Below are 19,908 nucleotides of genomic sequence, written 5' to 3'. Positions count from 1 at the left end.
AACCCAAAAAGGGTGTGTGGCCATTGGGGAAAGTGGGTGTGCTCATCGAAAAGGGGAGTGTCCCCAACATTTTCACGAAAACTCAACATATTTACTAAGGTTTCCACAGAAAATGTAGTGAATTTGAGCTGAGGAAAACCCGACAGATCAGAACAGAAAAGCAAAATGTAGGAAACCTTAGTAAATACTATGGAAAAAAAATTATGGAATTAAAACCCACAAATAAAACTACACTCCACTCTTAGTAAATCAGGGCCATTGTGTGAAGTCATGACGAACAAGGTACCTTAGATTATTATTCTTGGAGAAATACCATCATTTATCTGATGCATACTGTAGAGCAGCACAAAATAGAATTTACAATTACCTAACAGTGGTGGAAACTTATAACATATAAAAACTAGTATAAATGTGATCTATTATTAATTATACATACCTGTACAGTATTTTTTTCCCCTTACCCTCTCATATGAAGCAATTTATTCTCTGAATTCTTTATTTAGGTAGCTTGGACATAAAATTTGATCAGAATACGACTTACCTAATAACTTATCTAATTATTATTCACATACAGTAAAGACAAACCCAAGTGGTGCCCCTGATTGCCAAGGTAATTAATGTGATTCTAAGTGGTTGCAATTAGAAGCCTCCATAACGTCCATAGCAATGTAAAACACTGTCCTTCCTTAATCTCAAGAGCCCTCAAATCAAATATAAGTGGAGTAATACATAATTGTTACTATTCTATGCATATTCCTTTGTGGAAACAGGTGGTTTTAGTAAAAGGCTCTGAAAACATGCTGGAGTGTTTCAATCGGTTCCTTTGACATACAGTGGATAAATGCAATACAGGGATCAAGAAAAAAGACAATTTCTCTAATGTAGTTTGCAAAGTTCAGAAAAAAAGAGATTGGTAACACCTCTGGTAACACCTTTTGGCGTTAGCATTCCTGCAAGTCAATGTTTGCCTTATTCAAGATCCTTAGAACATGACTGGAAAATTTAGAAGCCAAGCCAAAAACTCACCCACAAGGGAAACTTACCCATTTGTAGAAAGCTATTTTAAAGTTAAAACATTAAAACAAAACAGGGTGCTGCCAATCTGGAGGGGGGGGGGGCTTTTGTTAGGAGACTAAATGGGGTAATGTTTCTTTTTTTGGGGAGAGCACCAGTCTACCTCAGGAACTGGTCACAGCAGGAACAGTTGAAAGCTTCAAAACAGGGTAAGATACATTCCTAGAGCAAAATAAAATTAATGCTTATGCAGAAATAAAAATCACATGCCTTCCCCTTCCTCCAACCATACCCCTTTCCTTCAATTCCTTGGTTGAACTCCATGGACATGTGTCTTTTTTCAACCATACTAACTATGTAACTATGAAATGCAGAGACTTTTAGGTTGTTGATTCTCCACTAGGATTTTTAGTCACAAAAGAATTCCTAGTAAAGCATAAGGCCTATAAGTCACCACTCACCTTTTGGCACTCTCTTCAAGGAAAACAATTTTCCCTGGAAATTACTAAAGGATCCATATGTCAGTTAGGTCTTTAATGTTTATTTAAAAAAACAATAATAATAATAATATTTTGTACAACAAATCTGTATTCATAATTTCATTGAAGAAATAACATAATAAAAAAGTGGCCAGCCTAACATTGTATTATACATTGCTTCTGTACCTAATATATGACTTTGAGTGATAAAACACGGAATATTTAATTATATTTTCCTTGTAATGGAATGTAAATCAAAAGCAATTTTAAAGATCATTGACATGTACATAATGGTATCCCTTTTGGAATTTGGTATAAAATAGTGACATCTCCCTAATTCTATTTATTGAGAGAACAATTATGCATGGCTGAATAAACAAGAAGCTTTTATCATCTAACAAATGTTAAACTGCATATGCCGAACAATAAATAAGCAAGAATAATAGCAATAAGCAAGAATAAATTTATTAATTGTGAAAATATGACATCGTAAGTGAACATTTTATTAGACATTTTTTTCCTGTTAGTGAGCATTACATAAATAATACATTGTAATAAGTAACCATCAGATGACTGTAACACGAAATGCACAAATTGTACAAAAGTTGAATATAGTAAATTTGTTACCATTGCACTTTTCTGACTAAATGATCAACTTAAATAGAAGATTTGGGATTTCGACCTGTTTTGTTTGTTGCCCAAAAAAAAGCGCAAAAAATAACTGTGCAAAACAAATGCGACAAAAGTAGAAAAAAATCCTATCCAAACAGCTTAATAAACTCCCCAGTGTTTTTTTTAGGACAACAAGAATTTGCTAGAGGTTTTGCTCTAATTGGGATTCAGATTCAGCAATGCATAGCATCACCACTTGGACCATATAGTAAACAGCAATCCAGAGTCCTTTTGTGGTTTCCACAGTGCTCTACGCTAAGGTGCAAAGAAAACCATGTACTGAACACAGGGCATACCCTGTATACTGCATTCTTAGTATAAGGTGTTAACTTACAATGTTGTTTACAACAACTTTAGGGGGAACCCCCAAAGGGGTACCCTAAATTAAGACACCTGCCACTGAAATATAACTTTTATTCACTCTGTTAAAAATGGGGGTATGAAAAATCTAATTTGAAAAAAAAAAAACTTGTGTAATATATGCTTTGTACACTAGGTGCCAGAGCCACACCAACAGTTTAAAAACACAATTCCAATACAGCTCCTATTATGACTGATTAATATCACTACTGCTTAGTATGTGAAATGTGCACTGAAAAAGGGAGGCCATTCCCAAGCAGTTTATAAAATGGTAGTGATAGAGCTAACTGTAGGAACTGCTAATTAAAAGTTCCAATTAGCAAGTGGCCATGGCTCGATGTTTCGCTGGTCCCCCAGCTTCATCAGAAGGACTGGCAATTGGCCAGCGGGCATGTTTCATCTCCTTGAAGGGGTACTCTGCTGGAAAAGAAGGCAATCTCTCTCCCTATGTCTCCTCAGCAATCCTCTTCTGAGGATAATGCTATTATCTTCGAATAAGACAGAGATTCTGAATATGAGGATATCTCAGATGAGGATTTTGATTTTGAAGAGAAAGATTCTACCAAACCTTTTTTACTGGACGGTGTCGGGAACCCATATTTTGATTACGGTCAAGTAACTCTGGTCCAAAGCCTAACCAAGTCAGGCAAAAATACTAAGAAGGGCGTGGATCGATCTTTTTGATCAATTCAAGACAAGTTTTTGGTTGTTCTTGGTCCTCTGACCAGGATATTATATATGACATAGGAATCTTCCTCATGGGGACATCCCATTGATCTCCACATCCTGCAAGGTTTGACTCAACGCGCCATATGTCTTTTTTGGAAATGCCAATGCGGCACTGTGTATGGAAAGGAAGAGACCCATTTTGATTAAATTAGACCTTCAGTTGGTCCATTTAGCCAACTCAGAATTTGGTCCCTCTGCTGATAACCACCTATTTGAAGACTCCTACATAAAGGAGATCAATGAATATGTAGGGCTTTTTCATCATTGGACAAGGCCCAAACGTATCTTAAGAGAGTTTGACAAGGTTGTGACTTTAGTAGGGCTGGGAAACGGTGGAGCCTGTTCCCCAGCCGACATCCCCAAGAAAGAATTCCATACAGAGGCCCTCAACCTACCCGTTCAGATGTCTACTGATTACCAACACCATCATACAACACAGCTCTTTTCTTTCCAACCAGAGGCCGCCCTTGGAGGGCTAGAGGACAGAGAGGCTTCTCTAGGTTTAGACCTGCTGCAGGTGAGTTAACTTCTTCCACATTCTTCTCACATACCCCTAGGGGGAAGTTTAGCACATTTTTTCCATGCCTGGTCCATGATTACATCAGATGGATGGATTCTAAACACAGTTCTAGGCTACCAGATAGAGTTTATAACTCCGCCTCTACAGAGAGACAAAGGTCACAGACCCGTCATCAATCTAAAAATCTTGAACAATTCTGCACCCTATGTCACAGCCATACCTCCAATTTTTATGGGAAGATCAGAAATGGCAATTTGCCAGTTTACCATTCAGTCTGTCCTCAGCCCCATGGTGCTTTACAAAACTAATAAAACCAGTAAAAGTGCTGCAGGGGCTGGAGCATGACGGGAGGAAGTGGAAGGTAGCTCCTCCTACCAGCCTTGATGCCCCTTGGTAGCGGCTCCAAGATGGGGCCGCGAGCTTTACCCTGAAGGCCGGATTTGGTTACCTGCACAGTGTGCCCCTTTCAGCCGGATTGTTACTTACCCCCCTGCTCCGCTGGCGCTTGTTGTGGGGTCGGGAGGAGCAAGGATCTCCCGGTGGCCGCGGCAGAAACGTTCTGCATTCGGACGGTGGGTCAGCTGACTAAGTGCCGGGTCACGTGGCGGGGGTGGCGTGCTGCCACACGTGACCCCTGAGTGACTGGAGACGCCGGTGAGGCCACGGTGCGGTGGTTGGAGAGCGACCTGGGGGTGCTGCCGGTGTGGAGGAGAGAGACAGCGGAATGGTACGGCAGCGAGAGGATAAGTGGTGAGATAAACCCATACCTTAAGTGACTTGCTGCTTATGTGCCCTCTTTGAAGTACATACATGGCGGACGGGGGCTAATGCAGCTACTGTAAATTAGGAGAGACTGACGTGGGCTATAGGGACTACTGGGAGCAGTAAATAAGACTGCCTAGAATGTGTGCCCCCTTACAACTGTTCAAATTAACTATCAACCTGAGTGGTACTGATGCTCTATGTGTGAATCTGTATATGGTATTAGCCTTAACAGAGACTCTAACTGAGACTGAGTCCTGTGTGTGGGGCTGCGTGAAGTGCCCTGTATAGTCCAGTTAACCACCTGTCCTGCTTAAATTTCTTCTGTCTGGAAGTGCGCTGAACATTATGCTGTGAAGTTACCAGTTTTTCCGCCTAGGATAAAGGTTATAAGAGTTATCTGCTGGGGTACTATTTGGGGGGTGTAACACATTTTTTTTGGTGTACAATTGGGGAACCAAATAGTCATGCCCCCAAAGTGGAATTCAACCAGTCCGGTTAAAGGCCAAAATATGGGGAAGATGGATAAATATCTGGCCTCCCCTGGGGTGGCACCCAGGAGCTGGGGGCAAAACAAGAATAAGGACTCTAGCTGTGAGTTGGGTAAAGACGCAACCCCAACTACACTAGATACCATCTAAGAGGCGATAAATAAGTGTAATAATTCAATAGACACTTTGGCAGGGCAGGTTGGTGGAATTGGGAGTGACATTATGCTAATAAGAGATGATATAACGAAAATTACGGAGCGGTGTTCAGAAATGGAACAAAGAATCTCGACAGTAGAGGATGAGATGCTCTTGGTTCAGGATGAGGTTAAAAAAATACTGTCGGTGAATAAAGAGCTGAGTCAAAAAGTCACAGAGTTGGAGGATCGGTCCAGGAGGGGTAACCTTCGGATTGTGGGGTTACCAGAGGGAGTGGAAGGAGAGGACCCCACAGGTTTTGTACAGAAATGGTTGATTTCTGTATGTGGGGAAGAAAATCTATCTCCTTTTTTTAATATTGTGAGGGCCCACAGAGTTCCAGGCTGTAGGCCCCCTCCTGGCAGTTTACCAAGGGCCATGATCCTGAAACTGTTGAACGCGAAGGACAGAGACACAATTTTGCGCATAATCCGGGGGAAAAAAGAAACAAAGTTTAATAACAACAAGATAATGTTATTCCCGGATTATGCTACTGAGACTCAGAAGAAAAGGGTACTATTCAGGAATGTAAAGAAAAGACTATATCATAATAAGATCAAATTTGCGCTTTTGTTTCCAGCTAGACTGCGGATCATTTATAATGATCAGACCATTTTTTTGATAATGCAGGCAATGCTACAACTTGGATGTATAAAAAGGGCCTTAAAAATGTTAATGTTGATTAATGGGAAATTAGCTATGTAGGTATCAAGGCTGGGATTAAATGCTAGGATAGAGATCTGCCAGTTTTTTTGGGGCAGGTCGCAAAGGGGGGGGGGGGGGCGGTTATGGGAGGTGGGTGGGTCCTTTTTTCTCTCTCTCTCTCTCTCTCTCTCTCATTTTCTTGTTTTGTCTCCCCGGGTCAAACTGGATGACCCCTCATTTAACATCCACAGTGATGTCTCTGAATCAGAAAGCAGGGGTCCACAATATATGTATCTTAAGTACCAGGGCATGTTGTACTCGCGTTGGGTCATATTACGGGCTATATGGTTGTTAACTATCACTTGGTTTATTTAATATTTGTAGGGTCAGATCTGGAAAAGAAATGTTTTATGGTGTGTTTAATTATTTTAAGAATATTGGATGAATACACAAATAATCACATGGAATATTAGGGGGTTGGGGGATCAAGTTAAAAGATTAATGGTAATGAATGCTGTAAAAAATTATTTACCTGGGATTGTGGGACTTTTAGAGACACATTTTACAAATGACAGTAAAAATATTCTGAATAGGAACTGGTGGTCACACTGCTACCATTCAGTCTTTACTTCACATTTAAGAGGTGTATCTGTTTTTATTCACAGGAAGGTGTAGTGGGAAACATTGGATACATTTATAGATGCATATGGTAGATTTGTTGTTTTACATGGGAGAGTGGAGGGGTTAGCGTGTATTTTAGCTTTCGTATATGTCCCGCCCCCATTTTCATCTAGGGTTCTCGAGTTGATATATGAGTATTGTTTGAGTAGGGAGAATTGCCCGGTTTTTGTCCAGGGGGACTTCAACTGTGTTATGGAAGAAAGTATGGACAGATTAAGAAGGGGGAGTAAAGTAGTAAGAAACATGGCGTCCCCTTTGGCAAAACTGTGCAGGGAAATGGGGTTTGTGGACCTCTGGAGAATTAGAAACCAAGGGAAATTTTTTTTTTCGTGTTGGAACAAATCATTCCACACTTTGTCAAGAATTGATTTGGATCTGGGTAACAAAGAAAGTGTTAATAAAATTAAAAAAAAAAGGTATCTGACTAGATGTATCTCGGATCACTCCCCACTAGAAATTATAATTGGGTTAAATAGGGGTCCAGACACGAAAATGAGAAAAATTAATCCGTATTGGTTGGAGTTGATTGACACCAGCAGTATTGAGAAGCGGATGGAGGAATTTTTTTGTATTAACTGGGACTCTGGACCAGATCAGATTGTATGGGATACCTCTAAATCATTTCTCAGGGGAGAACTGTTATTGGCTATATCAAAAAAGAGAAAATAATTTAAAATAAAGGAAGAGTCGCTAGTAGATGAGGTGGCAGTACTGGAGAATAGCTTTATTAGGTACCCTATAAATGATGAACTGAAGGAGAAGTAGAAAGGTGCCCAAGATAGATTAAATAGATATTTAAGGGAGAAAAGCAAAAATAAGATGAACTTCTATGGGCAGCAGCGAGTAAAAGAACTAGGGAAACCCAATAAAAGATTAATGAATATTATCCGGAATCAACAAAAAAATAATTATATCTCTGAAATTAAAGATAGACAGGGTAATATGTGCAGGCATCCTGAGGAGATTAGGAGGGAATTTGCTTCATTTTATAAAAAAAAAACTCTATACACCAGAATTAATAAGGTATAAGAAGATATAGGAAAGTATTTGGAGAATATAGCCCTCCCAAAAGTGTCTGAAGAATGTCAAATTTCTTTAGAAGAACCAGTGACCCTAAGGGAGCTCGAGTTGGCACTAGATTCAGTTAGGGGAAATACTTCCCTGGGGGGGATGGATTTCCATTTGAAATCTACAGGAAATTCAGGAAAGTTCTGCTCCCCGCACTGTTGAGAACAATCAAAACAGCTGGTAGAGAGGGGAAACTCCCTAAATCTATGAGGGATGCAGAGATAATCCTATTACTGAAGGTAAACAAGGATAAAACCTTAATGGAGTCTTACAGGCCCATTTCATTGCTAAATACGGACACAAAGATTTTAGCCAAAACCCTTGCATTGAGATTACAGAAGGTGATCACCGAACTGGTTCATGAGGACCAGTGTGGTTTTATACCAGGTAGGATGACAAAACACAATATTTACAGGGTGCTCTCCAACATTCAGCTTGGGGGAGGTGTAGGATCCCACTCCATCCTGTCACTAGACGCCATAAAAGCGTTTGACAGGGTGGAGTGGAATTTTCTTTGGGGAGTTCTTGCTAGGATGGGGTTTGGGAGAGGGTATATAGATTTGGTTAAGTTACTGTATTCGGGAGCGGAGGCTAAGGTATGGGTGGGGGGAGGTGCCTCGGAGAGTTTTGTCCTTTCACGTGGAACTAGACAGGGTTGCCCCCTCTCCCCCCTATTATTTGCACTGGTGATTGAGCCTTTGGGTTCTAAAATAAGATCTGATTGCCAGGTGGAGGGCTTCGGAGCTGGGGGGAGTGGGGACAAGATTTCTTTATATGCAGACGACATTTTGTTGTTCTTAAAAAAAACTGAGGTGGGGTTAAATAGAGTGATAGGGGTAATTGAAGATTATGGTTCATATGCAGGACTGGCTATAAATTGGGGTAAATCGGTAATGTTGCCCATAGGAGGTAGGGATGTTGACTCTACTCAAGTAATCAGGGTATTAGAAAGGGGGGGGGAGAAATTTAATTACTTGGGTATACAAATATCAGGACACATAGTAGACTATCATAAACTGAATACCAAGCCACTGATCACCAAATTAAAAAAAAGCAGAGATTTGGAATAATATGAGACTCTCTAGGGCAGAAAAAAAATTATTATTAAATCAGTTATGCTACAGAAAATTTTGTATGTGTTCGGTTCCTCACCAGTGTGGTGCGAGAAAAATGTCTTTAGAAAAATTATTGCAATATTTAATGCACTCATCTGGGGGAGGAAGAGGACACGGATAAAGGTCGAATATCTTTATCAGGCAAAAGACAGGGGCGGTATTGACTTACCAGATGTACACAGGTACTTTATAGCCAGCCAAATGTACTTTCTAGTAGAGTGGAAAAAGTTTTGCTTGTTTAGGCATATCTTGGATAACACGAAAGGCAGATATGCAGACATCTTCCAGGTATTGGAGTCAGGGCAGCTGAAGGAGAAAAAATGGGGGAAGTATCCAATGATTAGAGGTCTGGACAGGACGTGGAACAACTACAAAAATAACTAGGATTAGAAGGGATTCTTGACTCTGCCCCAGTCTGGTGGAACATAGAATTGAGGGGACTGGGAAAAAATAGGTTGTCGTTATTTGGGTGTAATAGAATAAGTGACTTTTGGGTAGATGATAAAGTAAAAAAATGGGAAGTGTTAAAAGGGGAATTTGGATTGGTTGACTCCATGTGGCTGGAATATTAAGTGTAAAGAAGGCCATAGAAATCCTGCTGAGGGAAGGGGGAAATGTAATAAGAACAAGTACCGAAGAAATTAAGAAATTAGAATCAGGTTTAACTTTTGTAGGATTTTTCTAATTGTAAGTAATGCTGTATTTGTAGCTTATTTTGTAACTTAATATTTTGTAAATTAATATATTTGAAAAAAAAAATAATAAAAAAATTAAAATAAATAAATAAAACCAGTAAAAGTTGTTCTGAAGGCTCGAGGACTTTGTCTAATCATCTATTTCGACAATATTCTTCTCATGGCCGAATGATTACCCCTCATTCAACTGCATACTCAATGGCCAATAATCCTATTATTGAATCTGGGCTTCCTTATAAATTCGGAGAAATCGGTTTTGACACCCTCAAAAGAGATAGGATTTTTAGGTTTCCTTATCAATACTTATTCAACCATTCTAAGTCTCCTCATCAAGAAGTTGAAATTAATTCGGAGAGAAATACGATCTGTTCTAAACAAACATTTAGTGTCTCTTTGAGCTGTAGCTTGTATTGCAGATCTTCTTTCCTCTTCTATTCAAGCAATATTTCCTGCACCTCTCCATTATCGAGCCTTTCAACATCTCAAGGCTCAACATTTGAGAGAAGGGCTAGGATACTTGGGCGAGATAACTCTCAATTCGGAAACCAAGGAAGAACTCCTTTGGTGGCTCCAACATATACAGTCTTTAGACAGGAAAGCAATTTTCACCCCATTCCAGATTTGATTATAGAATCAGGATCAAACTCACCGTTGTATGTTTCTGCGGATGGATAATGTGTCCGCAGTACAATATATCAACCGGTTAGGAGGCACCAGATCAAGAATGTTAGCCAACATTGCAAAATAATTTTGGCATTTCTGTCTGGACAGACATATTGTATTAAAAGCAAAATACCTTCCGGGGTATCCAACTCCATAGCAGATTAGAATTCTAATTTTTTAACAGACTACAGCTATTGAAACTAGATCCACTCATTTTCAATCAACTCAATCACCTATGGGGTCCCATTCACTTCGATCTTTTTGCATCCAGACTGAATCATCAGCTGCCTCATTTTTACAGTTGGCATCCGGATCCGGAATCTAAGGGCACAGATGCGTTACTACAGATTTGGCCCTCGGGAATGCTATATGCATTTCCTCTGTTTGCTCTAATATCGAGAACACTCTATTTGACCAGAATCCAGAAATTCACTTTGATTTTGATAACCCCATTATGGCCAACTCAAACGTGGTTTCCTCAGATCTTGAGAATGTCCATAGACTTCCCTCGCATTCTTTCGAATCATCACTCACTACTTTTAGATCCATCATGGAACCCTCATCCGCTCATCGTGTCTGGTCTACTATCTCCAGTAATTTGGTTCATTTCCGGGAATCAGAACCTGACCTCAAAATTTCTCAATCAGCTAGAAACATCCTCTCAGATGCTTGAGCCCCAGGTACCAGATTAGCTTATAACTCAGCCCGGAAAATTTGGTCTAATTGGTGCACACAATGGGTATTGGCTTCCCATACATGCAATCTTAAACCAAATAATAAATGTTCTCTCTCATTCTTTTGATTCAGGTAACGCCTACAGAACCATCAACGTGTATCGTTCTGCCATATCCTTATCACGCTACCATTCATTCTTTACCTATAGGAAAACACCCATTGATATGCAAACTTTTTAAGGGTATCAAATTTCGCAGAACTCCATTACCCAAATATAGGTCCACTTGGGATGTCTCTACAGTTTTAAACTTAATAGTTTCTTGGGGAGACAATGATTCTCTTCCTTTGAAATTATTATCTTTGATACTTACCATGCTATTATGTGTTATTTCATTTAAAAAAAGTATCAGATGTTCGTGCCTTAGATATTTCACATAGGCAATTTTCTCCTCAAGGAGTCACTCCTCACGTGTACAATTGTACAAAGACTAACATTCGTACAGTTTTCTACCCAGCTTTCCCTCGTCAGGAAAATTTATGTGTAGTTTGTTAAAAACTTATGAACAAAGAACAGAACCCTTTAGAACTAATTCTAATTCTCAATTACTTATTTCATTTTGTAAACCCCACTTACCAGTTTCTTCAGCGTCTTTAGCCAGATGGATCCGACAAACTATGGGGGAGATTTTTCAAAACCTGTCCAAAGGAAGAGTTGCCCAGTTGCCCATAGCAACCAATCAGATTGCTTCTTTCATTTTGCAGAGGCCTTGTTAAAAATTAAGAAGCGATCTGATTGCAATCTCAGCAACTTTTCCTCTGCACATGTTTTGATAAATCTCCACCTATGTCCATAGCTGGTATAGACATTTCTGGTGCTCATTCCACTAGAAGTGCAATGTCAGTCAAGCAGGAGGCTCTTTATCAGATATTTTAAAAGCCACTAATTGGTCCTCGGAATCAACTTTCAAAATGTTTTTTTTCTTTTTTTTAGACCTGATACACATGTTTCTATGGAATTTTTTTTAAATATTACATTTTATACATTTATTTATTCTAAAATTATAAGCTTTAAACAAGCATAATGTGAAGTCTCCTGTCTTGTGATAAAATTGGAGATTTTCCTACCCTTGGTGACGGAAAATATAGATTTTATGAAAGACAGGAGACAAACATTAACCCTCCCATTTGTATTTACCCAACCCTATTTATTTGTGTCTTTTTTCTTTCTTTCAGTTTAACCAACTGATCAGAAGATTCACATGTTTAAGATTATGCATGAATTGAGAATCCCTGTTTAGAAATTCCTTCTACAGTTTACAGAGGTCCCGATGCAAGTTCATCCTTTCAGTCTAGGAAGAAGTTTCTCATTATTTATAGTTCAAGTTTATTCTTACAGCTTCATCAAAGAAAAGAGGAAGTGGGTTTATGCAGTTGGGACATTATACTACTAGACTGTTCAGTGATTGGCTACTGGCCGAACTTAATTTACAAATTATTCTTAGCAACTGTATTTTAAGTTGTAAAGGGAAGATTTAAATGGGCACTGTCATGAAATAAAAAATTGATATGTTGTAGTACTTAAGTATTACAACATATCTCTAATATACTTTAATAATAAAAAAGTGATTTTAAACCAGTTTAAAATCACTTTTAAATTCGGCCTCTAGGGGTCGCCCTTCTAGTGGCCGAATGCATTCGGCAGTGACGTCACTACAGAATTTCGACTCATTTAAGCCTGGTAATGAGTCGAAATTCAGTCACTGCAGTGCTCGCTCCCGCCTGTCAATCAGACAGGCGGGAGCGAGCGCTTTGAAGGAAGTGGATGGGTGCAGGCTCCCAGGGACAAGGTAAAGTATTATGCTGGGGGGGGGGGGAGGGTTGCGTGTTCACCTATACAGTATGCCTCCAGCCAATAGATGTCAGGGCAAGCTGGGAGTTGTAGTGGGGAAACAGCTGGAGGGACATTGAATAGGTGAACTAAGGGGGGTGGGGAGGGGGAGTGGGTTGAGCGGAGCAGCGGGGCCGGGGGGGGTTTCGGGCTGCGCGGCGGGGAGGGGGAACTCTGAATGGGTGAACTATAGGGGAGGGGGAGTAAGTTGAGCGGCGCGATGGGGCGGGGGGGGTTGCGGGTTGCGCGGCGGGGAGCGGTATGTGCGGCCATCACAGATCCGGTGTTCACCTATTCAGGGTGCCTCCAGTTGTTTCCTCACTACAACTTCCAGCATGACAGCCAATAGATGTTAGGGCAATCTGGGAGTTGCAGTGGGGAAACAGCTGGAGGCACCCTGTACAGGTGAACTAAGGGCGGAAGTGTCGGCCCCAGCAGGCATCAGTGACGTGGTGCCTGCTGGGGAAGTCTGCCTAGTAGTGAGCACACTACCAGGCAGATGAAAAGGAATTTTTAATATGTAAAAAAAAAAATTAAAGGCAGGGAGGGGGTTAGGGATGGATGGGTAATAGGCAGGGACAGGAAAAAGAAAAAAAGTGATGGTGGGAGCTATCCTTTAAGCATAATGTTCGTCTCCTGTCTTTAAACCCTTCAGGACCAAGCCCTTTTCACCTCAACCGCTTAAGGACTTAGGACGTACCTGTACGTCCTGAGCCCGCTCCCGGTGTGAAAAACAGGGTCACGCTGTGACCCCACATCACACCGGGTCGTTCCCGGCTGCTAATCATAGCCAGGACCCTGGGCTAACAGCGTGCAGGACCGATTGTTGTGCCGCGCGCTGTTAACCCTTCAGACGCGGCAATCAAAATTGACCGCCGCGTCTGAAAACGAAAGTAAACGCTTCCCGGCAGCTCAGTCGGGCTGATCGGGACATTGCGATAAAATCCTGAACTTCAGGCTTGAGCAATCGAGCCCCTATCTCGCTGATCCGTGCAGAGCTATGGCTCTGCAGGGATCAGCATAGGAGATCAGTTTGTGCAGTGCTATAGCTCCCTATGGGAGCTATAGCACTGCAAAAAAAAAGTGAAAAAAAAAAGTTAACAAAGGTCATTTAACCCCTTGCCTAATAAAAGTTCAAATCATCCCCCTTTTCCCATAAAAAAAAACTGTGTAAATAAAAATAAAAATAAACATATGTGGTATCGCCGCTTTTTATATCACGAAAAAATGAATAAAAAGCGATCAAAAAGTCCGATCAATACAAAAATTGTACCACTAAAAACGTAAGACTATGGTGCAAAAAATGAGCCCTTATACCAACCCATATGCAGAAAAATAAAAAATTATAGGGGTCCGAACATGACAATTTTAAACGTATAAAATTCCATGCATGTAGTTGTGAATTTTTCCAGAAGTACGACAAAATCAAACTGATATAAGTAGGGTATCATTTTAATTGTACGGACCTACAGAATAAAGATCAGGTGTCATTTTAACTGAAAAATGTACTGCATAGAAACGGAAGCCCCCAAAATTAACAAAATGGCATTTTTTTCTTCAATTTCGTCGCACAATTATTATTTTTTCCATTTCACTGTCGATTTTTGGGTAAAATGACTGATGTCACTGCAAAGTAGAATTGGTGGCGCAAAAAATAAGCCATCATATGGATTTTTACGTGCAAAATTGAAAGGGTTATGATTTTTAAAAGGTGGGGAGGAAAAAACGAAAGTGCAAAAACCGAAAACCCCTCAGTCCTTAAGGGGTTAAGGACCAGAGTGTTTTTTTGCACATCTGACCACTGTCACTTTAAGCATTAATAACTCTGTGATGCTTTTACTTTTCATTTTGATCCTGAACTTATTTTTTCGTGACATATTCTACTTTATGTTAGTGGTAAATTTTGTTTGATACTTGCACCCCTAATAGTATTCAAAATGACATTCAGAAAGTTTGTTAACCCCTTAGGTGCTTCGCAGGAATAGCAGCAAAGTGAAGGAGAAAATTCATAATCTTCATTTTTTACACTTGCATGTTCTTGTAGACCCAGTTTTTGAATTTTCACAAGGGTAATAGGAGAAAAAGCCTCCCAAAATGTATAACCCAGTTTCTTTCGAGTAAGGAAATACCTCATATGTGTATGTGAAGTGTGTTGTTGTATTCAGCTCTGCTTCATTGTTCTTGATGGACCTTCTAAGAATGAGTATTACACTGACTATAAGCCCTACACTAATGTGCGAAGACGTCTAAGGACATGTATCATATGTACTCCTTTACTGGCTTTGGAAACCACTGACTTTTTTTTTACCACTTTTTTTAATTTTTTTATGTATGTCAAATTGTAAAGAAGCTGAGCACGATGAAAAATGTATAAAAAAAAGTATTAAAAGTTTTATATAAGCAAATATGGTATCAATAAAAAGTACAGATCACTGCACAAAAAATGAGCCCTCATACCGCCGCTTATACGGAAAAATAAAAAGTTATTGGTCTTCACAATAGGGGGATTTTAAACGTACTAATTTGGTTAAACAGTTTGTGATTTTTTTTAAGCACAACAGTAATAGAAAAGTATGTTATCTTGGGTATCATTTTAATTGTATTGACCCAAAGAATAAAGAATACATGTAATTTTTACCAAATGGGCTGAGTCCTTTAGAGGTGTTAAGTACCAGGACATCAGGATGTCACCAAGGGTAGGAAAATCTCCAATTGTTAACTCTGCTATATGTGTACAGTATTAAGCCATATTGGTGTCTCTGGCTTTTATTTGATTGTAACTTGATTTTGTGTCCAGTGCTGGTGGTCACACATGCTAGTGACTAGATCCTCTTGTTGACGAAGTGATTCCTATTATTGTGCAAGCCAGCCAACAAGAATTGGCACACTATTAGTGGTTACTGTACTTTTAATTAGTCCTGGACACTCCAGGTGGCCATTATTAAATTAAATCAAAAGGACGGCAGGAGGTGCTGAAATATAATATTTGATCAGGGGATTCCCCTTTTCAATGCTATTAGTAACAAAATAGGGTTAATCCAAACAAAGTAGAAAAGATAGATTTGTGGGACTATTGAAAAAAAAGATGCCATAACTTTTGGGGGCTTTAGTTTCTATGTAGTGCAATTTAAGGTACAAATTACTCATTATCTTTATTCTGTAGGTCCATACAATACCCAGTTTATAAAGGTTTTATTTAGTTTTCTTTCTTTAAAAAAACTTTAACTTTTTGTACGAAAATTAGTATGCTTAATATTGTCTTTTTCTGACATACTTTTTTTTTTCTTATATCGCTTTTTATTTTTTTATCATTTAATTTATGATATCTGAAGTGACCAAAAATATATGCCATTGATCATACAGTTTAAATAACATATTTTAAAAGTTTGGACATTTATGCACACAATGGTACCACGTAGGTTTATTTTTGTTAACATTATTTTATTTAATAAATGGGAAAAGAAGGGTGATTCACACTTTTATTAGGGCAGGGGCTTTCTCACATTTATTAACATTTTCTTTAACCTTTTATGTACTATTTTTAGTCTCCATAAAGAACTCTTATGTGCCTCTCCATAGCACAACATTGATCAAAGTTATTGGCACAACTTTACTATTGGTTGCTATGGATGTTGTTGATAACCTCTGACAAGTGTATTTGCATTATTCTAATTGGCCCACAAGTGAAAAGAGAGAACATGCGAATATTCACATATGCGAATATTCACATATGCAATTTCGAATATATAGCGAATATATTCGCAATATTCTCAAATTTGCAAATTTGCTATATTCACGATAAAAATTTGAAATGCGAATATTCGTGCCCAACACTACTCTTTAAGTTGGTCCACTCATTAAGACTTAACTTGCATTGTGCATTACTTTTTAATATCCAATCTGCCTTCATTTGCAATATTTTTATTAAAAAATCTTAATTATTGCAGTACTTATCAGCTGCTGTATGCTCCAGAGGAAGTTTTTTTTCTTTTTGAATTTCTTTTCTGTCTGACCACAGTACTCTCTGCTGACACCTCTGTCCATATCAAGAACTGTCCAGATTTTTAAATAGAAGTAATTAATATATGTTTAACTTTCTGGCACTTGTTGATTTTTTTTAATTGTTTTCCACCGGAGTACCCCTTTAATGAGTAAATATGTGCCCTAAAACTGTTGTGCAAGAAACAATTGTATTCCCTAGAAATAAAAACATCAGCAAGGACATATCATTACATATGCTACCTATTTGATCTATTTTGATCTAGTTTGATCTACAACAGATAAACTCATGCATGTCTATCAATTGTCCCTAGGTTCACTTTTTACAACATAGTGGATCTTATTTACTAAGAGTGGATTGTAGGTTTCTTTGTGGGTTTTAATACCCTACAATTAATTTTCCACTGTATTTACTAAGGTTTCCCTACATTTTCCACTTTCCCTACACTTTCCTTTTTTTTACACATGCTCTGACCTGTAGAGTTTTCCTCAGCTGACATCCACCACATTTTCTGTGGAAACTTTAGTAAATATGTTGGCTTTTTGTGAAAATGTCGGGAACATGCCCCTTTTCTGTGACTTCGCCCCTTTTTCCTGACGGACACGCCCCTTTTTGGGGTTTTCTTAGCAAAATAGAGAGTTAGTTGGGGTTTTTTTCAATTCAGGCACAATTTCAGGCGCAAATTAAGGCGCAGACAGAATTTCAGGCGCATATTCTGGCGCAGACAGAATTTCAGGCACAATGCGCCCTAAACTGGCGCACAACCCTACAATACATGTCGGGTTTGCAATAGTAAATGAGGGCCAGTATGTACGAAAACCAAGTACAGTTACCACACTTGTTGGTTACCCTTCAGTCTAGCAGCCTGTTACGTAATTCCATAGTTTGCTGGATATTGCATGTCATAGGGTTTCTGAATCTGTCAGCCTGAATGGAAGTTTTTAATGCAAGGAAGTTTTGTACACTATGGATGGGTGAGTGCCATTTATCTTTTCTACTTTGTACCCTGGGGGTATGTTATAATCTGTGACCTACTTCTCAGCCATATTCTCACGAAAGAGCTGACCTCCAACATATGAACACTGAGGGGGAGATTTATCAAAACCTGTGCAGAAAAAAAAGAGCCCAGCCGCCCATAACAACCAATGAGATTGCTTCTTTCATTTGACAGAGGCCTTGTTAAAAATGAAATAAGCAATCCGATTGGTTGCTATGGGCAACTGGGCAACTTTTCCTCTGGACAGGTTTTGATAAATCTCCCCATGAGAGTCTGTTGTGCCAATGGTATGGTTTTGTACATAAAACAGGGTTAATACTCTTCCTAATGTTGTTAATGTTGTAAATAGGCGAGTCTTTCTATCCTTTTTATTCAAAGCTTGTACACTTTCTATATCTGAGCATCTCTTCCATGTTCACATGTTCGTGCATCCTTCTATATCAATTACTTTCAGTATAATAGTACACCATATTAAAAGGACTTTTGTGGTCATGTTGTATTATTGTATACTGAAGGGTCATTTACAACTAAATTGACTTTCAACAGCTTACTAAGTCACACAATAGTCAACAATGTTTTTCTTCTCCATTTCCTGTAAAAAGAAATCTATTTAAAACACAAAGGCTGAAAACAAGCTGAAATTATAGCTTCTTTTTTTCTTTCGCTCAAATTTCATGGTTACATTAGTCATTATTTCCTATGAGAATAAAACGTATTAGCTTTACACGCTTCCATTAGCTGTCTGAAATGGGTTATTTCTGATCATTTCCATTTTTTGCTGTTATGTTCCCAGCATATATAGCAATATAACTGCTCAAAGTTTACCTGTCATATCACAGAAAAAAAATAATGTTTATACAGTATTTTAGTCACTAGGTCAAACAGATTATATACCTTCTATACCTATGTTTCTTATGTGTATAGCTTCATTGTTTGGGTCACAACTCTGTTCTGCTGCTCACTCTCCTGACATCCACTGCTCAGGAAGGGGCATGTCCCAGGCAAACACTGAGCCCGCCCTAACTCACCATACATTCACTTCCTCCCTGGGTCTCTTCACCTCATAACTGCAGGCCGCTCTGTAACCCCCTCCTCTCTGAGTAGGTACAGAAGAGTGCTAGCTCCGCTCTCACTTCCTGGACTTTATTTTCCAGCCTGTGCTTCAGCTTGGAAAAGATGATGCATCTGGACATGATTATGTTCTGGATGGTATTGGGACCCCTAGTGGTCTCTTTTTCTATAAGCCATGATTTCTATAAAAAGGAGAGGTTTTTTTTCATATTAAGTGTAACAGAAAGGTTAATGTATTGCCAAGATGTACAACTTATAAAACATTTTTGATTCTGACAGTGCCTATTTAACCCCTTCCCGACCTATGACATACCTGTACGTCATGGGTGGCAAGGTGTTCCCGACCCATGACATACAGGTACGTCATGAACATTTTTGCCGCTACTCGCGGCATCCCGCAGCGCCCGGAAAGATGGTGGCTATCACTGATAGCCAGCCATCTTACCATGCGACCACGGGGGGTTTCATCCCCCACCCCTCCCCCAGCGATCGCTGCTATCAGCTAGTCAAATCTGACTAGCTGATAGCAGCGTTTCGCTATGAAAATACTTAGCAGCGCGGTGTGTGAGTCCCGATCACGGGGATCGGGACACACACTGCTCTGCTAAGTGTCCCTGACCCGTCCCCCGGCGTCACTTACCCGTCCGAGCGGCGTTCCGAGCGGTCCCGGCGCGAGCGACGTCCTCCAGGCGGTCCCGGCGGCGCTGCGTCCCGGAGGTGAGTTTCCGGCAGCAGGGCGGCATCTTCATTGGCAGCAGTGAGTACGCCGTAAAGCGATCTCACTGCTGCCTCTGGGAGTTTCAAAACTGCAACTCCCAGCATGCCCAGACAGCCTTTGGCTTTCTGGGCATGCTGGGAGTTGTAGTTTTGCAACATCTGGAGGTCCTCAGTTTGGAGACCACTGTATAATGGTCTCCAATCTGTGCTCTTCCAGATGTTGCAAAACTACAAATCTCAGCATGCTCAGTCTGTCCAGGCATGCTGGGAGTTGTAGTTCTCTAACATCTGGAAGAGCACAGATTGGAGACCATTATACAGTGGTCTCCAAACTGTGGACCTCCAGATGTTGCAAAACTACAACTCCCAGCATGCCCAGACTGCCCAAGCATGCTGGAAGTTGTAGTTCGGCAACATCTGATCCTTCAGATATTGCCGAACTACAACTTCCAGCATGCCTGGGCAGTCTGG

The sequence above is a fragment of the Hyla sarda genome, chromosome 1 (assembly GCF_029499605.1).
Source record: "Hyla sarda isolate aHylSar1 chromosome 1, aHylSar1.hap1, whole genome shotgun sequence".
Classification (NCBI taxonomy): domain Eukaryota; kingdom Metazoa; phylum Chordata; class Amphibia; order Anura; family Hylidae; genus Hyla; species Hyla sarda.
This window is presented reverse-complemented; position numbering follows the sequence as displayed.